Below are 13091 nucleotides of genomic sequence, written 5' to 3'. Positions count from 1 at the left end.
ACAGATAGCGAGCCCCCTACAGAGAGAGGATGAGCAAATTCAAACTCCCCGGGCTCTCACACAGGCTAACAGGAAAATAAATGCAAAATGCAAATAAAATTCAATAAGCATCACTTTTAAAATACGAGAGAAAAAACTGTATTAAGTGCCTCCTATGCCCAAGTTCCCTGTGGACATCGCCCAACTGCTCCCAGTTTTACCAGAATGTACTTGGGAGTTGGGTATTACACACCCTGAATAGTTTAGTAATTCTCACAGGGCTAGTGGAGTAGCTCGGATTTGAATCAGGGTCAGTGTCATTCTCGAATTGGGTCTCCCTACTAATCTACACAAGTCTGGTGTCATAATTAACCAGGGGAAAGAAAGAGAAACTTCCCAGTAAAGATGCTTGGCACTGTTGTGGGAAATATCACAGCGGATCTGTCCTATAGCACAAAGCCTGTGATTCCACCAAGTGAGCACAGCCCGTCCCGGCCGCCTGACAGTGACGTGAGAGACGGGTTCCAGGTGCCATGGCCACGGATTGTTGAAGAGGCAACACGGGGGCTCCAGTAAGGTGTCAGACCTGGATGTGGGTGGCCAAAACTCTGACACCGAGGGGAAGAAAGCCATCTTACAATTTTCAGAGACCAGAGCAGCGAGGAAATGAGGAATCCAGGCAGGCAAGAAAATCCAATCATGTTTCTAGCAACTATGAGGTGAGTGTAACTCTGAGGTAATGTCTGGGCTGGCCATGGCTTGGTCAGGGACCAGGACCCGTGTCCTCAGGTGTGGGTGCCAACAATAACACGCATTACCACTCCCAAAGCACTTGGCAGGTGCCAGGCTCTGCTGTCCGCCCTGAACATCTATTAACCATTTAATCCTCACAATGACCCTTTGAGGTAAGTTCTCTTATTCTCTTCCTTTCATCTGTGAGGAAACTGAGGCAGAGAGAAGTTAAGTAACTTGTCCAAGATCCCATAGTAAGCGGTACAGCTGGGATTCCAAGAAGACAGTCTGCCCTCGGAACCACCCACCACATTGCTGGGCGCTAAGTATACACTTCTGGCCGGGGGCAGACCAGGGCAGTTCAAGGAAGGTCTGCAGAAAGGGCTGAAATAATGAGTTGGAATCAACTTACCAGAGGAGGGCACCAAATGTAGAGGAGAAAGTTGATGAGAATGGCCGTGGTTAAAGGAGGGATGGAGAACGGGAAGCCACTGAGAGGGACAAAGAAGAAACCATCAGAGGGGTGGGGAGGGAATCAGGATTATGCGATAGCAGGGGAGCAGAAGGAGGAAAAAGCTTCTGGAAGAAAGGGAATCTGTAGTGCCCAGTGCTACAGAGAACACAAGAAGAGTAGGGTCTGAGAAATGGACACTGGAATTAGCACTTTGAAGAAGTTTGCATTGAAAAGATGTGGGTTATTCTGGAAGAATATAGATTTGACTGCTGTAATAAAGGCCAAACCACAGTGTGAAGTGTATCTCCTCTCATAAAGAAGTCCAGCCTAAACAGTTCCGGGCTAACAAAGCCATGCCTTTCTGGTGCAGACCCGTGCTCCCTCTATCTTGTTTTGTTCTGCCATCTTGAGCATGAGGTTTCTATCTCAGATCTAAAATCACTGTTCCCATCATCCCTCCACAGTCTGGCCACGATGAAGGTAAAAAGGAAGACTGGATAGCAGATAGCATGCCCCTTCCTTTCAAGGGCTTTCAAGGGGATAACCCAGAAGTCACATACATGGGAACCTGGGAGATTCCATGTTGCCCGGGAAAGTCTGGTATTTAGCTGGAACTCATGGTGTTTGGGTTTTTTTTTTTTTAAGATTTTATTTATTTATTTATTTGACAGACAGAGATCACAAGTAGGCAGAGAGGCAGGCAGAGAGAGAGAAGAAGAAGCAGGCTCCCCGCCAAGCAGAGAGCCTGATGCGGGGCTCGATCCCAGGACCCTGAGATCATGACCTGAGCCGAAGGCAGAGGTTTAACCCACCGAGCCACCCAGGCACCCCAATGGGTTCTCTTTCTAACAGAAGAAGAAGACAGACAGCTATTGAGACACAAGTCTCTACCACAGAGGTCATTGGTCACTTCTGCAGTTGGTTTCATCTAGTGGGCTCTAGGGAGTTTGCAGGGAGATGGAGTGAACTGAGAGGAGGAAGGGCTATCTGAGAAGGTTGGTGCTCACTGGAACTCGAGAAAATGACGGCAGTTTGAGGAAGAGCAGAAAAGAGAGGGGAGTCTGAACAAAAGTGGGAGATCTAGGTATGTTCGTGGAAAGCAGAAAAAAAAAAAAAAAGAAGGAAGAAGAGAAAGAGCAGTTGCTGGAAAGGGCAAGGAGAGCTGGAAAGATCAGCCTTGGATACTGTTATCTCTGAAACCAGAGGGGAGGAGAAGACAGCAAGGAAAGCTGCAGAGACATTTTAGTGAGGAGAAGAGGGAAGTGGAACGAGCTGGGGTTCAAGTGGCCCCAAACCCAGTCATGTGAGTGAGATCATCTGCCTCTGTGACTGTGTCTCCAAATGGGAAGGCAGCTGGGAGCTCACAAAATGTAAGGGAGATGTTCCCTTTGCCCACCTGGTACTAGTCAGCTGGGGTCACCCCTCGTTCAGGGGGGAGATTAACCAGCATGGATGGACCCTCTCTCTCCTACAAAGTTAGAACCTGATGGCAGAGCTCATCCTAACCCGGAAAGCCAAACAGACACTGCAGATGCAGGGTGGGCACTCAATAAATTACTTGTGACACAAATGATGCCATGGATACATGAACGAGTAGATGAAGGAACACCTTTCACATTCTGTGACTTTGGATAGTTACTCAGGTTCGGGCCATATAAGTTCCTCAGTTCCTTGCAGGCTGACATTCATCTTGACAGATTCCATTTCCAAACCTGCTTTCTTCTTCTCTAAAACATGAGAATGGTATATTCCCTGGAACATTGGAGGCATTGTGGATTTTACTGGGCTCTCGGTAGGTAGGTCCTTCGTTCGAGTTATCAGAGGAGCTTGTGAGGACCTACTCAAGTTGAATGGTGACTCTCTCCAGTTTAAAGAAATAGTGTCAGGGGGTGCCTGGGTGGCTCAGTCGTTTAAGCGTCTGCCTTGGGTTCAGGTCATGATCCCAGAATCCTGGGATCAAGCCCCACATTGGGCTCCTGGCTCAGTGGGAAGCTTGCTTCTTCCTCTGCCCCTCCCCCCTATCATGTGTGTGGTCTCTCTCTCTCTCTCCCTCTCAAATAGATAAATAAAATCTTTAAAAAAAAAATAACATTAATAATAGGTGGGCTTTTTCCCCTAAAAGAAAAATATCCATTCAGGGAAGTTCTTTGTGTGTTTGTTTCCAAATGCCATCTGTCACAATACTTCAGATGTCAGGCAAGCCACGACAGAGCTCAGGAATCCAGATACTTCAGTCACAGAAAACCACCTCCCTGCAACCCACCCACACCCTCAGTTTATGTATTAATTGTCTCTTGTCTCTACTTTGTATTTCAGAAGATTATATCCAGAAGGATGATGAAGACAGAGGAAGACAATCAGATTGGATGTCACCTCAGCAAGCATCAAACCCCATAAAATCAGAAAGCCTTTTATTATAAAGTTATTTTATGTGCTGATGTATTCAGAACTAGACAAACAAAATGCCTGAGAGCTGGGGGTTGCTGCCTGAGCCAGTGCCGACATTAGCTTGGAGTTCCCCCTTTCCCCCGCGGGACGCTCTCAACCCTGTGATGCCTTGAGACCTTGGCCCTCCCCAGAGTCTCTTTCAGAAACAAGCCCGTTCTGCGGTCAGACACAGAACGTCTTCACTGCGGAGAGAGCGTCTCCAGGTTCAACTCTCACAACTGCAGAAATTACAAGCAAGCAGAATGATTACATCATTTCTAATTACAATTCCTCTTCCTGGCTCCAACATGAGGAAACAGTGTGCCTGCTTTTATCCTCCCCTCCAGGCTGCCAGCTCTCCCAGCAGCAGCCTTCACCTTCTGAAGGACAGAGCCGCCTCTGGTCTCTTACCCTTGGTAAGCTCTTTGAACTTGTGTCTTTCGAAGACAAGGCCTTCTTTAAGGCATCTGCTAAGGCCCTGACTCCCTGGCACAAGACAAAAACAGGTGTGTAAGGGGGCTAAGACCCTGGTCTTCTTCCTTTTGGAAGAAGAATGACTTGATGAATATGTTTGGACCATTTCCTCTGCCTCCCCCCACCATGCTCTCCTAGAGCACGGAGCATCCCAGGGTTCTCCGTAGGGGAACAAGGTACTAATACCAAAATCCACTATTGGTTTCCATCCCTTCCTGCCTTCCAGATTATTCTACTAGCTTTTGGCTTGGGACCACCCGGTCATCCCATACCACTTTTGTCTGACACCAGCCAGCATCGTAGGTAGGGTTCTCACTGCCTACCACAAAGGGAGCACGGTCTTACCTTGCTCTCCATTACTCTCCATCTATGACCCCCTCTTTCCCATACCACAGAGACAATGCACAGAGCAGATCACGTGTTTCCATGATGTTTACTAAGATAAATTAAGGGAGTAACTGTTCTATAACCACAAAGTAGTATTTGTGTCTAACCCTTGGTTACAAATAACCCTTGGTTACAAACGAGTGCTAAAGCTTGTCTATCCTTCCCTGACCACACAGTTCTGCTCACCTGAGATCCTCGCCTCTCACAGGCCTAGCTCAGACCCTGCCAGAGTCCCCACACTGCCCTAGCCGGGACTTTCCGCTTCCCCTTCGAACCACGGAGAGACCAAACTGAGTGGTTTTGCGTGTGAATCTTGCCACAGCACTTCTTGATACATCTGGGACTTTACATGCAGTGTCTGGTGCTGGGAGTCATGTTGCCAGATGTACACTGACAGATTGGAGAGAACCACCAGCTGGGGAGGGGTCTGGGAATCATCTTATGCCAACAATATCAGAGAAACTGAGGACACGGGCTGGAGGAGAGAGGCCATGGGGAGTGGGTGTGGTCATCGTCAGTGCTCCAACACAGAAAGAGTGCAGGACTGAGGCGAAGAGGCGTACCCGCCATTTTCAGGCCAACCCGAAGGCACACATTTCTCACACTAACCCAGCTACAGCAGTACAGACCTTTCCAAGAACTGGTGCATGCCTCTTTAGCTAAATTGTTCTAGCGAGATTAGCTGGCCCTCCAGCAGAGATGTTCCAGACAGGATTCTTTTGTTGGGTGAGGGCTTGGCCTTCCACATCCATAATTGTTTGTTTCTATGAAGAAGATGGAGAGAGAGTCGGGAGGTTTTTGGGAACTATGAGCCTGTTAAACCTTGCTGCCTGCTTGGCTCTAGACATCAGTCAGCTTTCACCTATTATTATTATCCTTTGAAATTCTGACATACTCTCCAGGAATTTAAAATATTCCTTTCCGCAGGGTGACACAGTTTGCCCGCTTTAAATTTTAAACTTCAAATCAGCTTTGGAACTAAAAGTTTGCTTTTACGATTTTAAAGGTTTCTAGCCACAGGAAAAGTGACGTGAACTTTGGAAATTTGCTTTTGAAATTTAGACCTATTGACCGACTTCCTGGTGAGCTTGAAAGTCCCTCTGGCAGGTGCAAACGGCCTGTTTAACTTACCTTTGCTCTTGGACAGATCAGGCCTGTCTCCCATCTTGAGCAGTCCAAAGCGGTGGTTCCCAAATCTGCCTGCACATCAGCGTCTCAGGGAGTTAAAAAAAACAAATAAATAAAAATAAAATAAATGCCCAGCTTAGCCCCACCTCCACCCCCCGCCCCCGCGAGCTACTGATTTAATTGAGCTGCATTGGACACAGGCATTGGCAATTTTTTTAATTCTCTGGCTCATTCTAATGCATAGCCTGAGGTAAGAAGCTGTTCTCAAAGGTTCAAGGGGTGCCATTTGACCCCATGTCCCTCTCAGACATAACTTCAGGTCAAGCTGGTTTACCTGGATTGTAGAGGCTTATCAGTTCTGTCATATTCTGAAACACCATTGAGGAATGAATGAATTCCTTAAATCTGTCGCTTTGATTCTTAGGGGACCTTGTGCCTCAAGTCCATAGGCCCAAGCACAATGACAGAGTGAGAGTGGGGTGAAGGTTGAGGGATGTTTTTACATCCCTAATGAAAAAACCGGTGGGTTAGAGTCAAGCTAAACTCAGCTCCACGTGTTCTGAGAGTTTCTTTTGGGTGCCCCTTGGTCAACAGTTTCCTGATGCCTGGATGAAAGTGGCTTTCTCTGAAGCCTCAAAGTATCAGGCAGGAGAAAGCATTCCTTTAAGGAAGCTTTTTGACATGCTGATGCACAGCTGTTTATATTCAAGAATAGCTATCCACTCGGAAAATCACATCTGTGCTGACTATTAGAATAGAACTGCCCATGGGAGTTGATGAGCCAGCAGGACCCATCCTTTTGGATGGTGCTAAATCCATCTCATCCCCACATAAAAGTAAACTCCACGGACATACAGACCTCACAGGTCTTCCCGGCTCTGATGGAGGAGCCTCTGACACAAAGGAGGTGCTCACGATAGTTAGTCCAAGGATGAATCCGCGAATAAATGAGTCAAATCATACTCAGGGCCCAGACAGAACTCCAGAAATTGTCAAGACTACTTAAAAATAAAGAACTGATTTCCAAAGTCTTTCCTCAGAGCTTCATGGAAATGCTCAGGGAGCAGCAGAGGAAGACCTGAACGACTTCACATGTGGACCTGGAGAGGGACAGGGGAACAGGACAAAGAGGGGTCGATCCATATGAAGTCCTGGGTCTACCCCTAAATGCTCAGCTTAAACTCCATCCTTGTCAGAATTCTCTAGCCTCCGTACCCTTCAGCCTGACTATTATGGAAGCCCCCCACCTCCACAGCGCTGCCTCCCCCAACCTAGGGGTTTCCTGCTACTAACTATACTAACTAGTCCATTCCCCTCCAGGGCGAGCCCCTCTCAAATCTACTTCCTGTGCTCCAGGTCTCGAGCCCATCCCCCCACGCCCTTGCATAATTCCAGTTTTAGCAGTGATGGAACGCTCCGCCCTGCCCAGCTGGGAGATGCATCACCAAGCCCTCCTCAGAGAAAGCAGATTAGAAAATCTTTTTTTTTTTTGTACCTCAAAAAATTAGAACTAGGCTTGTCCAGCCCTGGCAGTGTTAGCAATTATGCTGGAGAAGCATACAAATTTGAGTAAAAAAAAAAGGCCGAGCAGCTGCATTCTCCCAATCCCCAGGGCCTTAGAACACACCCCATAGAGAGAAGAGATCCTTTCTTGGAATTTGGAATGTGGTACTCAGTGAAAAGATCCCGACCTAACCATCTTTCTCTGGAGCTTTCACATCAACCACTTCGAAGAGACCTGGGTATAAAGGGACATGTTCACACCCGGTGCTTTTTAGTTTCCCTGTCAGCCTGGCCGTTGACCACATGACTTGGCAGAGCCGAGCAGTTCTCCCTGAGCCTCTGACTGGTACAATAAAAAATTTTTACTTTGAGGCTCGCTCAGCTTTCTGATGAAAGGAATTCGCTATGTCTCCGTGTGGGTGTTGCCTGTTTTATGTGCAGGTGGAAACCTCAGATGCTTGGACCCAAAAGCTAATGTATTGAACCTCTTCTTGCATTTGTCACACTCTCTGCTTGAGATTCAAAATGAGGGATTAAATGCTGGTGACCTGGGCATTGGCATCATTGGCTCCAGAAATGTCCCCTCCCTGACACATAACCCACACCATGGAGGTTGTTTCCTGTGGACCACACCTGTAGGGATGTGCATCTTAATTGGAGAGGGAAATATTCAAGCAACTTGATCTGTAACAATAACTTGCGATTGTTAACTACAGGTTACGGTTGAAGAAGAGCAGCATTCAAATTTCTAATCAAGGGGCCATTGTCACTGATAATAATCATTTCCTCTCTGTTTATGTCTGGCTCTGAAATATGCATCCTCCATGGGCTGGAAAGTGATGCTCATTTAAGAAACCTCCCTCCAGGGGCGCCTGGGTGGCTCAGTGGGTTAAGCCGCTGCCTTCGGCTCAGGTCATGATCTCAGGGTCCTGGGATCGAGTCCCGCATCGGGCTCTCTGCTCAGCGGGGAACCTGCTTCCTCCTCTCTCTCTGCCTGCCTCTCTGTCTACTTGTGATCTCCCTCTGTCAAATAAATAAATAAAATCTTTTAAAACAACAACAACAAAAAAAGAAACCTCCTTCCAGGAGCACCTGGGTGGCTCAGTGGGTTAAGCCTCTGCCTTTGGCTCAGGTCATGATCCCAGGGTCCTGGTATCAAGCCCCCCGTGGCGCTCTCTGCTCACCAGGGAGCCTGCTCCTCCCCCCACCTGCCGCTCTGCCTGCTTGTGATCTCTCTCCCTCTGTGTCAAATAAATAAATAAAATCTTAAAAAAAAAAAAAGGAACCCCCTCCCACCCCGCTCCATCTGCATCACCACAACCTCTGAGAGGTTCACTTAGTGGAGATGGTGGGATTAGGGACTGAGAGAGACACTACATTTAAAGTAGCATCTAGTTAGCAGCCGCCTGATGTAGCTTTCCCCAACTCTCCCCTAAAATACACACAGGCACAGAAAAAGATTAAAACTCTAAGTCATCCAGTCATTGAAAAAATATTCGTCTGGCAAGCACTGAGTAAACAGTCACTGCTTTCAAGGAATTTCTGGTCTAGTCACTAAACCAAACTCCGTCTTACTAACTATTGCTGTGTAACAAACTACCCCAAAACGTAGGGGCTTAACACAATTTCTTTTCCCGCAGTTGCAGTGGGTCAGAGTCCAGAAATGGCTTAGCTGGGTCCCCCAGCTGTAGGTCTCTCACAAAGCCATAGTCCTCTTAAGGTTCAACGAGGAACAACCGACCCACTTTCTTCCTCACTCACAGGGCTGTTGGAGGGATTTGGCTTCTAGTGGTTGTTGGACTAGGGATCCCTCCGGTTCTTGAGACATCAGTCTCTCCACAGAGCATGTCACAACATGGTAGCTTTTGAGGAGTTTTAATAATAAGACACAACGGAGTAGACCTGGAGACAAGCAGGAGCGCTTCCAGATTCCTCACCCATCCCCTACCCGCCACTGAGATTTGAGGCATGTCTTAAATGTCTCATGCCTACCCCTCAGCATCTAGACTTTCTTCTTGTCCCTTCCTTCACTGATTTATCCACTCAAGTAATTCCGTGCGGCTCAATGTACCAAGAACTATTGTAGGTATTGGTAGTAGAGAAATGAGCGAACAAAACATATTTCCAATTCTTAGAGAGTTTACATTCCCATAGAGAAGACAGATAATAAATAAGAAACGTATAGTATACCAGAGGATGAGTGTTCTAGAAAAAATAAAGCAGAATAAGTGGGGGAGGAAGTGCTAAGAGGGTGTGTGTGTGTGTGTGTGTGTGTGGCAGAAGGTTATAATGTGACAACTGAGTGAAGAAGCAAAGGAAGGTAGAGGTCTTGGGGATAGCAGAATGCTTGGCATGTTCAAGGAACAGCAGCAAAGTCCATGGGGCTGGAGCAACATCAGCGAAACAGGTAAAAGACACAGGGTCAGAGGAGTAGTCAGGTGGTGGAAAGTAGCGGAGTTCACCATCCAATACTTTGAAAGTCTTTGTAAACCACTTTAAGACTCTGGATTTCCTCTGAGATGGGACACAATGGACAAATTTGGAGAAGAGCAGTAACATGATCTCTGCAAAGCCTCTCGGTTGCTAGGTTTGAGAACAAACAGGCAGCGGGACAAGGTGGAAGCCAAGAGAGCAGTTGCAAAATGACGGAAGTAATCCAGGTGAAAGTGGTAAGAAGTGATTGGAGTCTGGATATATTTTAAAGAAGAACAAAACAGATGAAATGAAAGATTGAATGTGGGATGTGAGAGAAAAGGGGGCATTAAGGATAACTCTCGAGCTTTTGGTCTGAGCAACTGGTGCCATTTATAGGGAAGGGGAGCACTGGAGGGGGAGCAAGATGGGAAGAATTTGGAAATCAAGAATTCTGTTTCAAAGACGTTAATTTGAGATGCTTATTAGACATCCAGATGGACATGTCAAGTAGGCAATTGGATAAATTAATCTGGCATTCAGGGGGGTGATTCTGGGCTAGAGATAGAAATCTGGAAGTCATCAGTTTACAGACAGTATTTAGAGCAATAAGACTTGATGAATTCACTAGGAAGTTATGGTAGATAGAAAAGCCATCCGAGAACTGATCCCCAGGGCACTCCCACATTGAGAGGGGGGTGACAGGAAAACAACAAAGACTTGGCTAGGTAGGAAGAGAATCAAGAAATAGTGTTGTCCAGGAAAACAAGTGGAGAAAGTATTCCAAGTTTCTGGATCTTCCTTTTATTTACCTCTGTGTTTTTCATTTTTTAAAAAAGATTTTATTTATTTAATAAATCTCTCTTTATTTGTCAGAGAGAAAGAGAAAAGCAGGGGGAGCGGCAGGCCAAGGGAGAAGCAGGCTCCCCACTGAACAGGGAGCCCAAAGTAGGACCCGATCCCAGGACCCTAAGATCATCAGATGAGCCAAAGGCAGACACTTAACCGACTGAGCCACCCAGGCATCCAATCTCTTGTGTTTTCTTTACTTTTTTTTTTTTTAAGATTTTATTTATTTATTTGACAGACAGATTACAAGTAGGCAGAGAGAGAGAGGGAGAAACAGGCTCCCTGATGAGCAGAGAGCACAGTGCAGAGCTCCATCCCAGGACCCTGGGATCATGACCTGAGCCAAAGCCAGAGGCTTTAACCCACTGAGCCACCCAGGCACCCCCAATCTCTGTGTTTTTCAAATCCAACTATAAATAAGAATCACTCTACAAGATTTATGCACAGTACCTTATTTACTTATTTCGTGAGAAAGCTAAAGGATTGTCAAGGTAAATTTTGACTTGGCTTGACCTTAGTGACGGGTGCGGACTGAAGCCTGTAACTGGGTCAGATGGCCTCCCCTGCAGGTCCCACTCTGCTAGGAGGATTCCCAAGTACAGTAGAAGCACAGGCACTATGTATTGGAGAGTCAAGGGTTAGGAGGTTATTTCATTGAATGCTTTTGGATTATTACAGTTCTCAAAACTTTTCATTATAGAGAATACCAGATATGGAAAATTAGCAGAAGAGTATAACAATATAATAACCTCTGGGGTGTTCCTATCACCCAGTTCAACAATGATCAATCCACGGCCAATATGGTTTCTTTTATATTCCAATCTCTACCCCCCCAATAACTTTTGAAACAGATTCTCAACATCCTATCATTTCATCCGTAAACATTTTAGCATGTATCTTTAAAAATAGACTTTTTTCACATTAACACAGTTCTTTATCACCCCAGCAGTAAATATAATTTCTTAATACTGTAGGAAATCCTATCGGTGCTCAAATTCTCAATTGTTTGATAAATATCATGACTTTTTAAGACAGTTTGTTTGACTCAGGATCCAAATAAGGTCCATACATTGGGGATATGTCTTTTTAGACTCTACACCTTCTCCCTTTACCATTATATGTCCCCTAGGAAATTATATGTTGAGGGAAGCAGGTAAGAGTTTCCTTCAATCTGGATTTTGATGACTGCATCCTCATGTTGCTGGTGGTCAAATGTGCAGCATGTTTATGATCTTCCAAATTTCCTGTTAAAAGGGAATTGAGTCCAGAGGCTTGACCAGGTTTGTTTGATATTTTTTTTTGGCAAGACTCCTTTTTAGGTGCTGCTGTTTTCTTCCACCAGGAGTCCCTTAATGTCTGTTGGCATCTCTTTTTGTGTCATGTTAGTAGCTGTTGATGATTAAAGCCTAGATGTGTTATTACATTACGGGTGGCAAAATGGCTGTAATTCTATCTTTCCTTCTTCATGTATTGACTGTAATGCTCCTATAAAAAGAAATTCCCTACAATCTGTATTTGGTTTCTCAGTGATATGGTTCATACAGGAAAGGCAACATAAATGCTTGATGTCCTACCTTGATTTAAAATAATGAGTTGATACCTAGCACCCTCCCACAGAGACCAGTAGGGCTTGGAGGGGGTGGTAGTATTGTGAATGCATGGATTTAATTATGTGATGTGTTTTGGTCCATTGCAATTATCCTCACTGATGTTCAAATTATCCATCACTGGCATTAAAAGTCCCTTCAGATCGGTTCCTAAATCCCCCCCTTTTTTGAAGTTTTATGGTTTTATTAACACAAATATGACATGCACAACCAGCTGTCTATTCATTTTCTTCGCTGCGCAGCCTGGCATCGAGATTGGTGACTCTGATTGCCAGCTGGGCTGTTCTTTCCACAGTAGCTTTGCAGTTCTTGGAGGAGACATTGTGAGCCATCTCTGCACAGTTGGATTTGTTGCACAGCAGCAGCACTTCAAGCTCCTTGACCTTATGGACTAGGAACTTCCTGAAGCCACTGGGCAACATGTGTTTTGTCTTCTGTTGCTCCCGTAACCAATGTTGGGCATCAGGATCTGGCCCTTGAATCTTCTGAGCACCCTATTGTCAATGCCTTTTTGTTTCTACCAGTTGTGCTTAATTTTGACATATCAGTCTGACTGGTGCGGGATGAACTTCTTGGTCCTCTTCTTAACAATCTTGGGCTTCACCAAAGGTCTGAGGGCAGCCATGATGCCCAGTAACAGATGGCCACCACCTCCGCAGGCAGCTCCAAGGAAGCGAGCAATTCCTGAGTCTTTTTGGTGCAGAATCTTCGCTATCTGGTATGATGAGATGTGATGTTCAGGTTTATTTTGTATATTTCCAACTTAGATCTGTAATCGCCCTTTTCCCCTAGAAGACTTGGTTACTTTTAATGGAAAAGGAATTGAAGTTTTTCAGTACCATACGGGGTCACAGAATCAAAGGGCCAGGCAGTAGGTGTTGAAGATGTCACCTTGGTGAGCAAAGCTGTACTAGAGTCTTCTAGAACTCAGAATTTGACTGGGAACCATTCGCACCAACCTCCTCTCAAGCTGTTGATCTAAGAAAAGGATGCTATTATCTCCCAAGCAGAAGATAATTGTTTCATTCAATCCAAGTAAGTAAAAAGAGAAAAAAATGGAGCCCATGAAAAAACTGCTACTGAGTAAGAGAAAGGACATATCCTTTCCTCCCTAATGAACACGAGGAAGGGACAAATTT

The 13091-nt window shown here is 45.7% G+C and overlaps 1 long non-coding RNA gene and 1 pseudogene across 1 annotated transcript; one reads left to right on the top strand and one right to left on the bottom strand.

Moving 5' to 3' along the window:
- The first annotated feature begins 505 nt into the window (after positions 1–505).
- LOC123394439 lies at positions 506–3600 on the top strand. The gene is made up of 2 exons (XR_006609215.1): positions 506–698; positions 3482–3600. It is a non-coding gene; the product is annotated as an uncharacterized LOC123394439 (long non-coding RNA).
- Positions 3601–12170: 8570 nt separating this feature from the next.
- On the bottom strand, positions 12171–12591 carry LOC106005107 (annotated as a pseudogene).
- Positions 12592–13091: the final 500 nt, after the last annotated feature.

Source organism: Mustela putorius, unplaced genomic scaffold (assembly GCF_011764305.1).
Source record: "Mustela putorius furo isolate JIRA1106 unplaced genomic scaffold, ASM1176430v1.1 tig00003834_pilon_pilon_pilon, whole genome shotgun sequence".
Lineage (NCBI taxonomy): Eukaryota > Metazoa > Chordata > Mammalia > Carnivora > Mustelidae > Mustela > Mustela putorius.
This window is presented reverse-complemented; position numbering and strand designations above follow the sequence as displayed.